Source organism: Bos mutus, chromosome 29, assembly GCF_027580195.1.
Source record: "Bos mutus isolate GX-2022 chromosome 29, NWIPB_WYAK_1.1, whole genome shotgun sequence".
Lineage (NCBI taxonomy): Eukaryota > Metazoa > Chordata > Mammalia > Artiodactyla > Bovidae > Bos > Bos mutus.
Genome location: NC_091645.1, coordinates 31938942 through 31953128, shown reverse-complemented (window position 1 = coordinate 31953128; position 14187 = coordinate 31938942).

The following is a 14187-nucleotide window of genomic DNA, read 5'->3' as shown; positions in this document are numbered from 1 at the left end:
AATAAACAGAACAAAAAAAATAGAAGCGTGTTCCCCAGTGAAATCAACGCCTCCTCCCTCGTCTCTCCTGAGCCCTGTGGCTGCAGTGGGCTTGTGTCTGCAATACTTAGCACAGTCCTCGCCTGGACAACGTGATGTCCAGGTGTTGAAGAAAGTGACAAGAGGATAAAGCTTACTTACTAACACCCGGACAGAGTTTAATCTTGTGTGTGGCACCTCTCTAAGAACTTTATAAATATGAAGTGAGTTAATCTTCAAAACAACTCACTAACATAGGTATTTTATGGTCCCTATTTTACAGTTGAGGAAACAGAAGCCTGACTGTAATAGCTAAGTTTATTAAGTATCTCATATAATAATAATAAACATAGCTATCATCACCCTGCTTATTCAACTTATATGCAGAATACATCATGAGAAATGTTGGCCTGGATGAAGCACAAGTTGGAATCAAGATTGCTGGGAGAAATATCAATAACCTCAGATACACAGATGACACCACCCTTACGGCAGAAAGTGAAGAAGAACTACAGAGCCTCTTGTTAAAAGTGAAAGAGGAAAGTGAAAAAGTTGGCTTAAAACTCAACGTTCAGAAAACGAAGATCATGGCATCCGGTCCCACCACTTCCCATGGCAAATAGATGGGGAAACAGTGGAAACAATGTCAGACTTTATTTTTTGGGGCTCCAAAATCACTGCAGATGGTGACTGCAGCCATGAAATTAAAAGATGCTTGCTCCTTGGAAGAAAAGCTATGACCAACCTAGATAGCATATTAAAAAGCAGAGACATTACATTGCCAACAAAGGTCCGTCTAGCCAAAGCTATAGTTTTTCCAGTAGTCATATATGGATGTGAGAGTTGGATTATAAAGAAGGTTGAGTGCCAAAGAAATTATGCTTTTGAACTGTGGTGTTGGAGAAGACTCTTAAGAGTCCCTTGGACTGCAAGGAGATCCAACCTGTCAATCCTAAAGGAAATCAGTCCTGAATATTCATTGGAAGGACTGATGCTGAAGCTGAAACTCCAATACTTTGGCCACCCAATGTGAAGAACCCATTCATTGGAAAAGACCCTGATGCTGGGAAAGATTTAAGGTGGGAGAAGGACACAACAGAGGATGAGATGGTTGGATAGCATCACTGACAAGATGGACATGAGTTTGAGTAGCCTCCGGGAGTTGGTGATGGACAGAGAAGCCTGGCATGCTGAAGTCCATGGGGTCGCAAAGAGTCGGACATGACTGAGTGACTGAACTGACTAAGTATCTATGATGTGGCAGGGTTTTAATGTGTCTTCAGTGTAGTCCTCAGAACCCTATAAATTGAAGGTATTATTACTCCATTTATTTTTTTAATTTATTTAAAATTTATTTTGGGGGGTTCGCCATGTGGTATGTGGGATCTTCCCTTACCAGGGGTCAAACTCATTCCCCCTGCACTGAGAACTCCCTATTACTCTATTTATTATTACTAGTCTTTTACAGATGAAGAGTGAAGTTCATGGAGGCTCAATGACCTGCCTGTAATGCAAGAGACCCAGGTTTGATCCTTGGGTTGGGAAGATCCCCCGGAGAAGGGAATGACTACTCACTTCAGAATTCTTGCCTGGAGAATTCCATAGACAAAGGAGCCTGGCAGGTCCCAGTCCATGGGGTCGCAAGGAGTCGGACAAGACTGAGAGACCAACACTTTCAGTGACTTGCTTATGGTCACACAGACACTAAATGGTCTGATTCCACTGCTCCGGACAGCCCCTGGACCTCCAGGACACACTTACTACCCTCAGGAGGTGAGGTGAGATCAGAGATAAAGGCTCCATCTAACAAAGACACAAATGACGTCAAAGTAAAGCAAAAATATCCTAAGTTCTAGCCTTCCCTCTCTTGCCCATCACCACTCCATTGTGGGACTGAAGCCCTGCTTGGCTGGGTGGTTTGGAGATAACCAGACTTACCCAAAAACCTGAAGTGAGATTCTCTCTCCTCCTCCTCAAACTACACCCTGTTCTAGACATTTAATGACAGACATTCCACTCTGTTGTGGTCACCCTTGTGACCCCAGGCTGTCTCTGCCCTTACTCTGCCTTTATCTCAAAGATGAAAAAACAACCACCTCTGGGAAGGAAAGGGCTCTGAATGAGGTGAGAGAGACAGGACGAGAGCCGTGGCTGGGGAGCATGAGGAGGATGGGGACCAGGGACCCAGAGGTGGGACTCAGAGGCATGTTCCCAGAGGGACAGCTGACCCATGCAGGGTGAGACCACAGCCCACGCTCTGCCGGCAGACCGCAGCCCCGCTCCCAGAGCTGAAGTTGGCGACCCTCATTGACAGGTGCCTTCTCCAGGGCAAGACGCTCCGCAGTCTCGGGGCAGAAAGGATGAGCAGACGGCCAGAGTCTCCGGTTAGATGGTGATACGTCTCCATCTCTTCTCCCGTCTGGGCCATCACTAGAGGTCCAGTGTTTGGCCGGTGCTGCTTGGAAGCCTCACCTTTTGTCCATTCCCGAGGGCTGAGGCACACCTGGCCCAGCAGGTTGGAGCTGGGTGGAGCCCTGAGATTGCCCTGACCCAGGGCAATTGTTACCTGGAACGGCCAGAGTGCAACCATCAATCACGTCTCACCTGCGGTTGACATTCCCTTCCCCCAGCTCAGGGGCTTGGGTCCTTCTGGGAGGGACTGGAACCAGGAGAGCCTCTTAGCCAAGGCTTAGGGAGGATGAATTGAGACATGGGAAAAGAGGCGGCCTGCAGCAGCAGGTGGGGAGTTAGCAGGGAGTAACCAGTCTGGGACAATTGCCTAGAATAAACACTGTTGTCTGCCACAAGCTTTTCTGTGCCAGCCGGGGCCTGCTGAGCTGACCGTGCTTAAAGGGCCAGTTGCCGAGCTAACAGAAGCAAGCTGAGATCTGTCCTGGGGGAGCTGATGGTGGCACTGAACCTGAGGGCAGGAGCTCGTGGGAGCGGGAGTCAGGGGATGGGAAGTAAGTCCGAAAGCAGAGCATCCTGGCCCTGAAGGAAGGCTGGGAGTCAGGCTCGGTGACAGACCGTTCTGACCCAAGGCTGGCTGCCCGCTGTCATCTGGGATTGTTCAGTTGAAAAAAATGAGACCGAACCAGAAACAGAGCAGCCTCTCTCGATGTTTCGGGCTGAGTCTGCCTTTCACCCACTGCTCTCTCACGCCCAGGAATTCACGTGCTGCTCCATTTCCCCCTGTGGTCCCTCCCAGTTTCCATCCACCTAAGTGCTATCCTTTTCTGTCACAGGAAACTCACATCCTTCTATTCTCATCTTCACTCCTCTGAAACCCAAACTGTGAAGACGAAGGATTTAACCATATTAAAATCCACACTTTACCCTCATTTTACCAGCAGTGATGTAATCCGTCTCCTACTTCCTGGGGGAGGATGCATGGCCCCCTTCTCCATCTCCTTGTGTATCAGAAAACTACTACCTGGATTCAAGGCCCCCTGGACGAGGGAGCTATGGTTACCTGGAAACTGATCTGCAGTAAATACGCCTCCAGTTCTGAGTAGGGATTGTTTGGTCTTCTGGGAAACTGGTTTTACCTCTCTGCCCCGACCTCCGCCTCTGCTCCACCCTGAGGATATTTGAATTTAGGACTGGTCACAAGGATGTCCTGGAGCAAAAGCTTTCAGGACTCCAGTCAGTCAGGTGGAAGTTCATCTGGAGAAAGAGAGGTGTTCTCTAAGGGAGAACCTAGGAGATCTATTTGTTTTGTAAGAAGAGTGAGGCAGAGAGGAAGGAAGGAAGGAAGGAAGGGACAGAGGGAGAGAGAGAGAGAGAAAACAAGCAAACAAGCAGGGGTAGCTGGGGTGCTGCGGGATTCTAACTTGTCTGCCTTTTCTTAAGGTGCTACTTTCACCTGAGAGGGAACTAAACAGGGCAGAATAAAACCGGGGGGGGGGGGGCAAGACTAGCTGGGGTGTGTGTGTGATCAAAACAGTGGTGTTATACCGCCTTTGGGGGCTTCCCTGGTGGCTCAGATGGTAAAAAGCAGATGGTAAAGATGGCCTGCAAAGCAGAAGACCTGGGTTCGATCCCTGGGTTGGGAAGATCCCCTGGAGGAGGGCATGGGAACCCACTTCACTGTTCTTGCCTGGAGAATCCCATGGACAGAGGAGCTTGGTGGGCTACCATCCATGGGGTCGTAAAGAGTCGGACTCGACTGAGTGACTAACGCTTTCACTTTGTACCTCCTTTGACTAATTTCCCAGCCAAAGACCACTCAGAAAAACCCTTAATGATTTCTTTCAGGAAATGTGTAGCACTTGTTCTGTGTCAGCTTATCTTTACATCTCTTCATGAGAAAGGCAGGCTGAATACAAGTTCCTGGCTTCCTTGAAGGCAAAGGCCCGCCTGCCTAACCTAGTGCATTGCATACCAGGCATTAATGAACATTTCTGACTTGACTTTTCCGGGCTCCCTGGGCTCCTCTTATTTGGTTTCATAGTAGCCTCTGTTATGACATTCCTTGGCAGAGGCTCTTAGCCTCCTTGCCATGTCTAATCAGGAAGCTCGTGACAGAAGGCGTAGCGAGGGTCCTCATTAAACCTTTTTGCAGTTTCCCACCTACTAGGGGAGGTACCACCAGCCCAGAGCTGAAGTTGGCGACCCACAACTTCACCAAACTTGGTGCTTCGCCAGCACCAAGACACTCAGGCAGAAGCACCTTCAGGGTTTTTACCATAAGTTCTGGCAGAAGCAGCTTCCCAAAGGAAACGTGCTGGTTATTGTACTAAAGTTTTGCGCTAAAAGGAGGAAACTGAATATGGTGTCTGATGCCCCCAAAGGCTTTTGGAAAAGTTTTCGCTGCCTGAAATGGGTCTTGCCTTAAGGATAGTACTCAGCCAATCAGAGCTTTCTCTGATGATGTCATGCTCTGTCAACAAATTTTATTGGTGGGAAGGCTCTGAGGTGTTGTGAGGGTGTAGAATTTCCACTGCAAGCTCAGGGGAAAATTGTGGCTTCATTTAAGGCTCTACAGAATTCCATGATGCTTATATTTCCAACCAAGCTGAGTTTATACTTGGCACTTGTTAAAAATTTAGGAAATTGAGAAACGTTCCTTTTTCCCTGTTGTCAAAAGTTGCTGATTCCTCAGTGGTTGGCTATTTTCCTGTACATACCTTCAGCAGAGTCCTTGGGATGATGCTCAGCACAGAATCAGTCCATGACAGTGGGTAGGGAATGACGTCACCGCAGGTGAACTTGTAGAAAGACATCTTCCGGTGAGGACGTTAGCGAGCAGGCTGTATGCATGCATATATTTCCATCTGATGGATTCCCAGGCATGCACGTGCCTTAAGTTCGCTCTGCACAGAGATGCAGAACTGAAAATAGCTCAGAGCTTTTTTTCCCCTCCTTTCCATGTGTCCCCAGCTCCCCTAAGTGAAGCCCCTGCTGTCTGCCTGTCTAGGCTGGAGTTAGCACACCAGCGTCTGTACTGAAGGCTAGTGCTGGTACAGTTTACCTCGAGCTGCGGAGGAGTTCCTTGGTTACCTGCATCCATGGGCTGGGAGCAACCGCCCATAACCACACATTAAAAGGATGTCTCGGACTGACTCACAGTCTCTGTTATTTCAAACAGCAGGCCGTTCCGCCCCCGCCACCTCTCCCTCAGGATAATCGACTCCACCCTCACCTCATCCGGGAAACCTCAGAGGAGCCCCACCTTGCCTCAGCCCTCCCCATCTTCAGTCCAGTTCTCTCTTCCAGCTTTTATCCTTGTCACCCATTTTCCCAAATATGTGACACTTAGTTACACTGTCTTAAACTGTGTTAGTGACTCATGAGTGTGCTTACATATTTCAGCTCTCCGAGCTTCTATGTTCTAACTATATTTACTTTCCCCCTGTCACATATTAAAGACAGTGCTGGGCATGGACTTGAATGCCCTGGGAATAAATACTGGGAGAGGGACTTCCCTGTGGTCCAGTGGCTAGGACTAAGTGCTCCCAGTGCAGGGGGCCTGGGTTTGATCCCTGGTCAGGGAATTAGATGCTTCAACTAAGAATTTGAATTACAATGAAGATTGACGATGCCTCATGCTGTAACTAAAACCTGGTGCAGCCAAATAAATAAACTGGGATAATAAAATTTGTGTTATTATTATATAGGTATTTTGTAACATTAAATGAGATGATGTATGCTTGACATATCATTCAGTTCAGTTCAGTCGCTCAGTCATGTCCGACTCTTTGCAACCCCATGAATCGAAGCACGCCAGGCCTCCCTGTCCATCACCAACTCCCGGAGTTCACTCAGACTCACGTCCATCCAGTCAGTGATGCCATCCAGCCATCTCATCCTCTGTTGACCCCTTCTCCTCCTGCCCCCAATCCCTCCCAGCATCAGAGTCCTTTCCAATGAGTCAACTCTTCGCATGAGGTGGCCAAAGTATTGGAGTTTAAGCTTTAGCATCAGTCCTTCCAAAGAAATCCCAATGGACTAGTTGGATCTCCTTGCAGTCCAAGGGACTCTCAAGAGTCTTCTCCAACACCACAGTTCAAAAGCATCAATTCTTCAGCGCTCAGCTTTCTTCACAGTCCAACTCTCACATCCATACATGACCACTGGAAAAACCATAGCCTTGACTAGACGAACCTTTGTTGGCAAAGTAATGTCTCTGCTTTTGAATATGCTATCTAGTTTGGTCATAACGTTCCTTCCAAGGAGTAAGCATCTTTTAATCTCATGGCTGCAGTCACCATCTGCAGTGATTTTGGAGCCCAAAAAAATAAAGTCTGACACTGTTTCCACTGTTTCCCCATCTATTTCCCATGAAGTGATGGGACCAGATGCCATGATCTTCATTTTCTGAATGTTGAGCTTTAACCCAACCTTTTCACTCTCCTCTTTCACTTTCATCAAGAGGCTTTTTAGTTCCTCTTCACTTTCTGCCATAAGGGTGGTGTTATCTGCATATCTGAGGTGATTGATATTTCTCGATTATCAATCTTGATAATCTTGATTCCAGCTTGTGCTTCTTCCAGCCCAGCGTTTCTCATGATGTACTCTGCATATAAGTTAAATAAGGAGGGTGACAATATACAGCCTTGACGTACTCCTTTTCCTATCTGGAACCAGTCTGTTGTTCCATGTCCAGTTCTAACTGTTGCTTCCTGACCTGCATACAAATTTCTCAAGAGGCAGATCAGGTGGTCTGGTCTTCCCATCTCTTTCAGAATTTTCCACAGTTTATTGTGATTCACACAGTCAAAGACTTTGGCATAGTCAATAAAGCAGAAATAGATGTTTTTCTGGAACTCTCTTGCTTTTTCCATGATCCAGCGGATGTTGGCAGTTTGATCTCTGGTTCCTCTGCCTTTTCTAAAACCAGCTTGAACATCAGGAAGTTCACGGTTCACGTACTGCTGAAGCCTGGCTTGGAGAATTTTGAGCACTACTTTACTAGCGTGTGAGATGAGTGCAATTGTGTGGTAGTTTGAGCACTCTTTGGCATTGCCTTTCTTTGGGATTAGAATGAAAACTGACCTTTTCCAGTCCTGTGGCCATTGACGAGTTTTCCAGATTTGCATATTGAGTGCAGCACTTTCACAGCATCATCCTTCAGGATTTGAAATAGCTCAACTGGAATTCCATCACCTCCATTAGCTTTGTTCATAGCATTGGAGCTTGGTAAATAATAGCTGAATCGGAATCCTAGCATGTAAACTCTTTAGGAATTATATATGGTGGTTATTTAGTCACTAAGTCATGTCTGACTCTTGTGACCCCATGGACTGCAGCCCACCAGGCTCCTCTGTCCATAGGATTCCCCAGACAAGAATACTGGAGTGGGTTGCCATGCCCTTCTCTAGGGGATCTTCCTGACCCAGGGATTGAACCTGGGTCTCTTGCATTGCAGGCGGATTCTTTATTGACTGAGCCACCAGTCATCCGCCAATGCCTAGTCTCTGAGGATAGAGACATTTAATAAAAGTCAACTGGCATACCTTATTTTTATTTATTTATAGTCAAGCCTCATGGCCTCTGGGATCCCCATTCCCCAACCAGGGATTAAATCCTGGCTCTTGGCAGTGAGTCCTAACCACTGGACCACCAAGGAATTCTCATTTTTTTAGGATACCTCTCTAGATCAGACATATTCTGAAAATGGGTAATTCGGGGCATCAAGGAATTACAATGAGAATGAGTTAATATCATTTGATATTTAAGCATCTTCATCTGATGGTCCCCCTGGTTTGGGAGAGGGGAGAGTCAACTATGTTCAGTGGCATATTCAGGACCAAGGCAAGCAAGATCGTAATAAGTACACGGTGACACACTTGTCACTACAAAAGACCTTGGTCCATCTGCTTCCTCCTATACTTCTGACAGTTCTTACTTTCAGCTGACACTCAGCTAATTAATTCCTACAGAGGTGTTAACAGATAAGGCATGACTGATAAAACATTTGCAGATAAAGGCTTGAGGACCCAGCCTGACTTGCTTTGGTAGACATCCTATCATATCTGCAAAGTGGCTTCTAAAATGTGAATGCGTTTCTTTACAGTTTCAAAGGAAACATTTTACCTGAGTCATAGACCACGGCTTCCTAGGTGGCACTAGTGGTAAAGAACCCATGTACCAATGCAGGAGACAAAAGAGATGCGGGGTCAATCCTTGGGTCAGGAAGATCCCTTGAAGAAGGAACCAGCAACCCACTCCAGTATTCCTGCCTGGGAAATCCTATGGACAGAGGAGCCTGGTGGGCTATAGTCCATGGGGTCGCAAACTCTCACCATCCCCAGCCACTTGCCGGGGTCCTGGTCCAGCCATTGAGGTCACCGGCAGTCACTGCTGCCTTCCTGAGGTCAGCCATGTATCCCCACTCCCTCCACAGTGTATGTCTGGAATGATGCCTGATCCAGCCTTCAGTTTTCCCTGAAGCCCTGGCCCCTTGTTTAGACTGTGGGCTCTTTTTGTGGGCCATGGTGCTGCTGAGTTGGTTTCTGTTCTCTGTCTTACCCGTGCTAAGTTGCTTCAGTCATGTCTAACTCTGTGCAAGCCCATGGACTGTAGCGCACCAGGCTCCTCTATCCATGGGATTCTCCAGGCAAGAATACTGGAGTGGGTTGCCATGCCCTCCTCCAGGGGACCTTCCCATGTCTTATCCTTTAAATAAAACTGATGACAAGTCACAGTCTGCTCTTTCTTGAGAGCAAGACCCAAACGGTGGTGCACATTTGAAGCGAGTTGTTCCAGTCTCACTTCCATCCGCACTCCACATTCTTGGCTTTATATTCTGACATGAATTCCCACCTTTGGCACTGTCTAGCCCTGGCAGTCTTCCTAACATTTTCCATCCTATTTGGACCAGCTCTCCTCCCCGATTTCTAGCCAGCTCATGCGTCCGCCTGGTATTTCCCTGATCTTGGGGGACAGGTCCACGTTCTACCTCCCACTCCCTCAGAAATCCTCATTCTTTTTCCTGGCAGCCATGTCCTGTCTCAGTCCTGTCTTTCCTCCATCCACTCTGGCTCCAGCTGAGACTTAACTTGGTGCACTGAAGAGCACAGGAGCAGGAGGAGGACACCTGTAATCTTGGCCTCATCTTTTCCCAGTTTCCTCCTCTTCCTCACAGCCAAGGCCATTGTTGATCATTTAAAACTCTGCAGCAAGCCTGCAACCATATATTCTGTTGTGTGTCTGTTTTTAAATTTTTATTATATATTTATTTGGGGCACACAGTGCAGCAAGTGGAGTCAAAACCACCCAGCCTCCCCATTCTGGCCCTGCCTTCCCACCCCCACCCTGCCTCCCCAGCCCCTGCCTCCCCACCCACTCCCACCCACCCACCCCTTCTCCCCATAGTGGAAGTGTGGGTTCTTAACCACTGAACTGCCAGGGATGCCCCTGTGTGTGTATTTTTAAAAATCTGGTTTAAAGTCTATTGTTTACTCGTCATGCTGTAAACTGGGGGTTTTGGACGAGGAAATGTAATCACCATATGTATACGTGGCAGAGACAGTGCTCATGAGAAGCCCCATATGCTCCCCCTGTTTCCCAGCCTCCCTTGCAGGTAGCTGAGGGCTATGTGCACACTCTGGCCAGTAAACTAGAAACTAGACAAGGAAATGTCATTTTGACCTCTCTGTTCCCCTGCATTGACCTTGAGAGCTGCATGCTGAGATGGCTCCCTGAGCCACAGCTGATGACAGTGGGTCCCCACTGACCCACATTGGCTTTTACATGAATAAGAAATACACCACTGGTGTGTTAAGGCACTGAAATTTTAGGGGCTTTTCTGTCTTCACAGCAGAGCTTGACATCACTCTGACTCACGCAAGTGTGGAGGTTTATCCCTGCCAACACCCAAGAACTGCTTTTTAGATAACTTAAAATGTATATAAATTATCAGTGCTGATCACGGAAAATTATAAAATACAAATAAACAAAATGAAAGAAAATTAAAATAATCTATAATCTTATTAGCCAGAGATAAATACTGTTAACATTTTGGTGTCTGTACTTCATGTTTTTTTTTTCCTAAGTCTATATAAATATATATTTATTTATTATTCTGGAATCTATTTCCTTACTTGACAAAATATCCTGCACATTTACCCAAAGCAATAAATATTACTTTATGACACAATCTTTAATCACTGCATATTATTGCATTATGGCTATATCATAATTTATACACTGTTGGTGTCTATATTCCTCTGCCTAAATTTTTTCAGTAATGTTTCTGCTCCTTTTCCACATATTTTATCCTTTACTTCCCCTCCCACTCACAGACTGACTCTTAATCATCTACATTCGTAGAATGCAAATGAGACATTCCAAAAATAAAGTGGCCATGAAATTCACAAGGTGATATTTTTGGATGGGGAAGGAAGAAGTAAAGTTTTTGCAATGTACTTATCCTTCTAATTATTATTGTTATTATTAATCTTATTTGCTTGGGAAATCCTAGTTTTTATTCTCTGAGTAGTAATAAATGACATGGAGAGGGCAAAGGATATGTCAGGATGGGTAGCAGGAGGAAGCTATTTAAGTTAGGATTAGGTGTGGCTGCAAGAAACAAAACCACATCAAACTCAAACAAACAGTAGCTTAAACAAGCAGAACTTTATTTCACTCTCATAGAAGAGTTTAGAGGTAGGCACTTCGATACCGTACTCTATGGAGTATCAAAGCCGGACTTCTTCTACTTGCTTTCCTAAACATTTTCTTCCACTCCCAGTCACCTCACAAAGTTCATATGACTGCTTTAACTCCGGCCATTACATCTACATTCCATCATGAGGAGAGGATATTTTTAAAAAGGAGAAGAAAAATGTCACTTTTTTGGGAAATTGAACATATTATGTCTGTTTAGTCATTTGGTCACCTATGGATGCATGAGAAGCTGGGAAATATAGTCTTCATCCTCAGTATTCATGTGCCCTGCTAAAATTCAAGAATGTTAGGACCAAAAAATAAAAAAGAATGCTATGGAATTCCCTGGTGGTCCAGTGGTTAAGACAATGCTTCCACTGCAGCGGGCACAGTGGGGGACTAAGATCCCACAAGCCCCGTGGTGCTGGCCGAAAAAAAAAAAAAAAGAGTTATTGCCATAGAAGAAGGAGAGAGTAGATATTGGATATTGGTAGACAATCAGATATCTCTGCCATTTGAACCATCAGATGATTAATAAATATCCACATTTTTCTAAAGTAAATAATTTAACTGAATGTAACTCTGAAACTATTTTAGTCCCTCATGGAGGAGGATCAAACTCAAGGAAAATATAGATTACACTAACAGTCAAATGTAATCAAACTCTCACTTTGAATGGATGGGCTAAGTAAATACACATTCAGCACTTTACTCCCTGCAGGATTTCTGAAATCAGCCAGCTTCCTCTGAATGAACAAGTGTTAACAGAAAGAACAACTGATAGCTCTGGGCATCTTTGTTGGCACCTGGTTCCATCCAGACGGAGCTATACAATCCATAGTGAGCTGCAGATTCTGAGGCACACCCAGGTCCAGTTCTCAAACCCCTCAGACAGAGAAAGGAAGAAGAGTAGGCAATACAGAGAGATGAAGAAAGCCAGAGCCTTTGCTCCTGCTGCTTTGACCGTCTAGACTCTCTTGTCTCTCTACATGAAAAATAGCTGAGGGACTTCTCTGGCGGTCCACTCCCAATGCAGGGGGCCCGGGTTCGATCTCTGGTCTGGGAACTAGATTGCACAGGCAACAGCTAAGACCAGACACAGCCAAATAAAGGAATGTTAAAAAAAGAAAGAAATGTTGCTCTTCTTTCTCATCATTTAAGGTACCATTCAAATATTTGCTTCTCATGATGCTTTTTCTCTGACTTTAATTTTGGGGTCCATTCACTCATCCATTCGGCAAATACTGAGAAGTCTATCACAAACCAGGATTGGTACTTGGCATAGGGTGGGGGGACGCACCAGTGAACTAGGCAAGTCTGTGCCCTCAAATCAACAGTAATTAGGATGGCTAGAGTAGCATTACCCCTACTGTGCTGGGCTATCTGTCTAAACAAAGGATAGAGAGCTTCTGGAGAGAGCAAACCTGGAGTTTTAATGAACAAATACGAGTGCTCACTATGTGCCAGTTACTGTTCTGTTTTATGCACATTAAGTCTATTGATTCTTTCAAGTCTTGTAACAATCCCATGAGTTATAGTCTCATTGATACTTTGAGTGTGTGTGTACTTAGTTGCTCAGTTGTGTCCAGCTCTTCTGTGACCCCATAGACTACAGCCCGTCAGGCTCCTCTGTGCATAGGATTTCCTAGGCAAGGATACTGGAGTGGGTTCCACTTCTTACTCCAGGGGATCTTCCCAACCCAGGGGTCAAAATGTCTCCTGCTTTTCCTGCATTGGCAGGTGGATTCCTTACCACTGAGCCACTTGGGAAGCCACTGTTACCTTATTTAATAGATAATGAAACCATTAACATAGAGAGGTTAAGTGACTTTTCACAAGATCACAGAACCAGCAAGCAGTGAAGCTAAAATAAACACACATTCAGTGCTTTACTGTGAGTTTGGCTCCAGTGTGCTTGCTTCACTAATATGCCATGTTTTATTATGAGTCACGCTACCTGAATTCCTGGTATTTAATAAAATGCCTGGAACATAGTAGATATTCAATAAACATATGCTGAATAGAAATGAGCCAGCTGCTTGACATTAGGCAAGTTATCCTTTCTGAAGTAGAATTTCTACAGAGAAGAAACTGGACTTGGAGATCTCTGGGATCCTTTGAAACTCTGTATTTGTTCCCCATTCATGTAGTAGATAACAGATCTGAAAGAACTCTTAAGGGATCATCGAATGGAGTCCTAGAGTTCAGCCTAATTTCATCTGTAGCAGGTTAGGTGGGAACTCCTATATTGATCAAGTTTTTAGGATGTCTTACATCTAATGAGTAGATGATTCATAGATTCCATAAACGATGTACTATACCAGGATAAGTGGGGTTTCCCAGGTGGTGCTAGTGGTAAAGAATTTGCCTTCCAATGCAGGAGACATAGGAGACGCAGGTTCAATCCCTGGGTTGGGAAGATACCCTGGAGTAGGAAATGGCAACCCACTCCAGTATCCTTGCCTGGAAAATCCCATGGACAGAGGATCTTGGTGGGCTACAGTCCATGCGGTCGCAAAGAGTCAGATATGACTGAACAGGCACACACGTTCCAGGATAAATAGGATATCTAAAAAGTTCCTTCATTGGGTGCAAAGGTAAAGTGCTTTTCTCTTGCATGGACAGTTTTATAACAGAGTATTTTGGTCACATTTCACTTCAGTTTTAAGCAGCATTGGATTATGTTCTGAACTGCTGTGGACTCATAACAGATGGAACAATGCTTCTAAGACCTCTGGTCTTTGTAAATGTGGCTACAAGCAAGTATTATCCCCAGTAGACTGCTCTAAATTACCTTTTTTCAGATTTCACATTGGGCCCCAAAGAACTCAGGATACACTGCCAGACCTTTGACCAAAGCCAGCAAAATCCCCTTCCTCTGACCAAATGCCAGCTTCGGTCACTGCAATTTGGCCGTTCTTCTTCCCCCCGCAGTCAGCTGGCCTTCACGTTAGCCTTCCCCACCCAGCTCCTGCTGCCTGGTAATCCCTGAATTGGCAGAACTGCCATCTCTGGTGAGTAATTGTCAGATAGGGGCAGTGCACTGGGCTAAAAGTG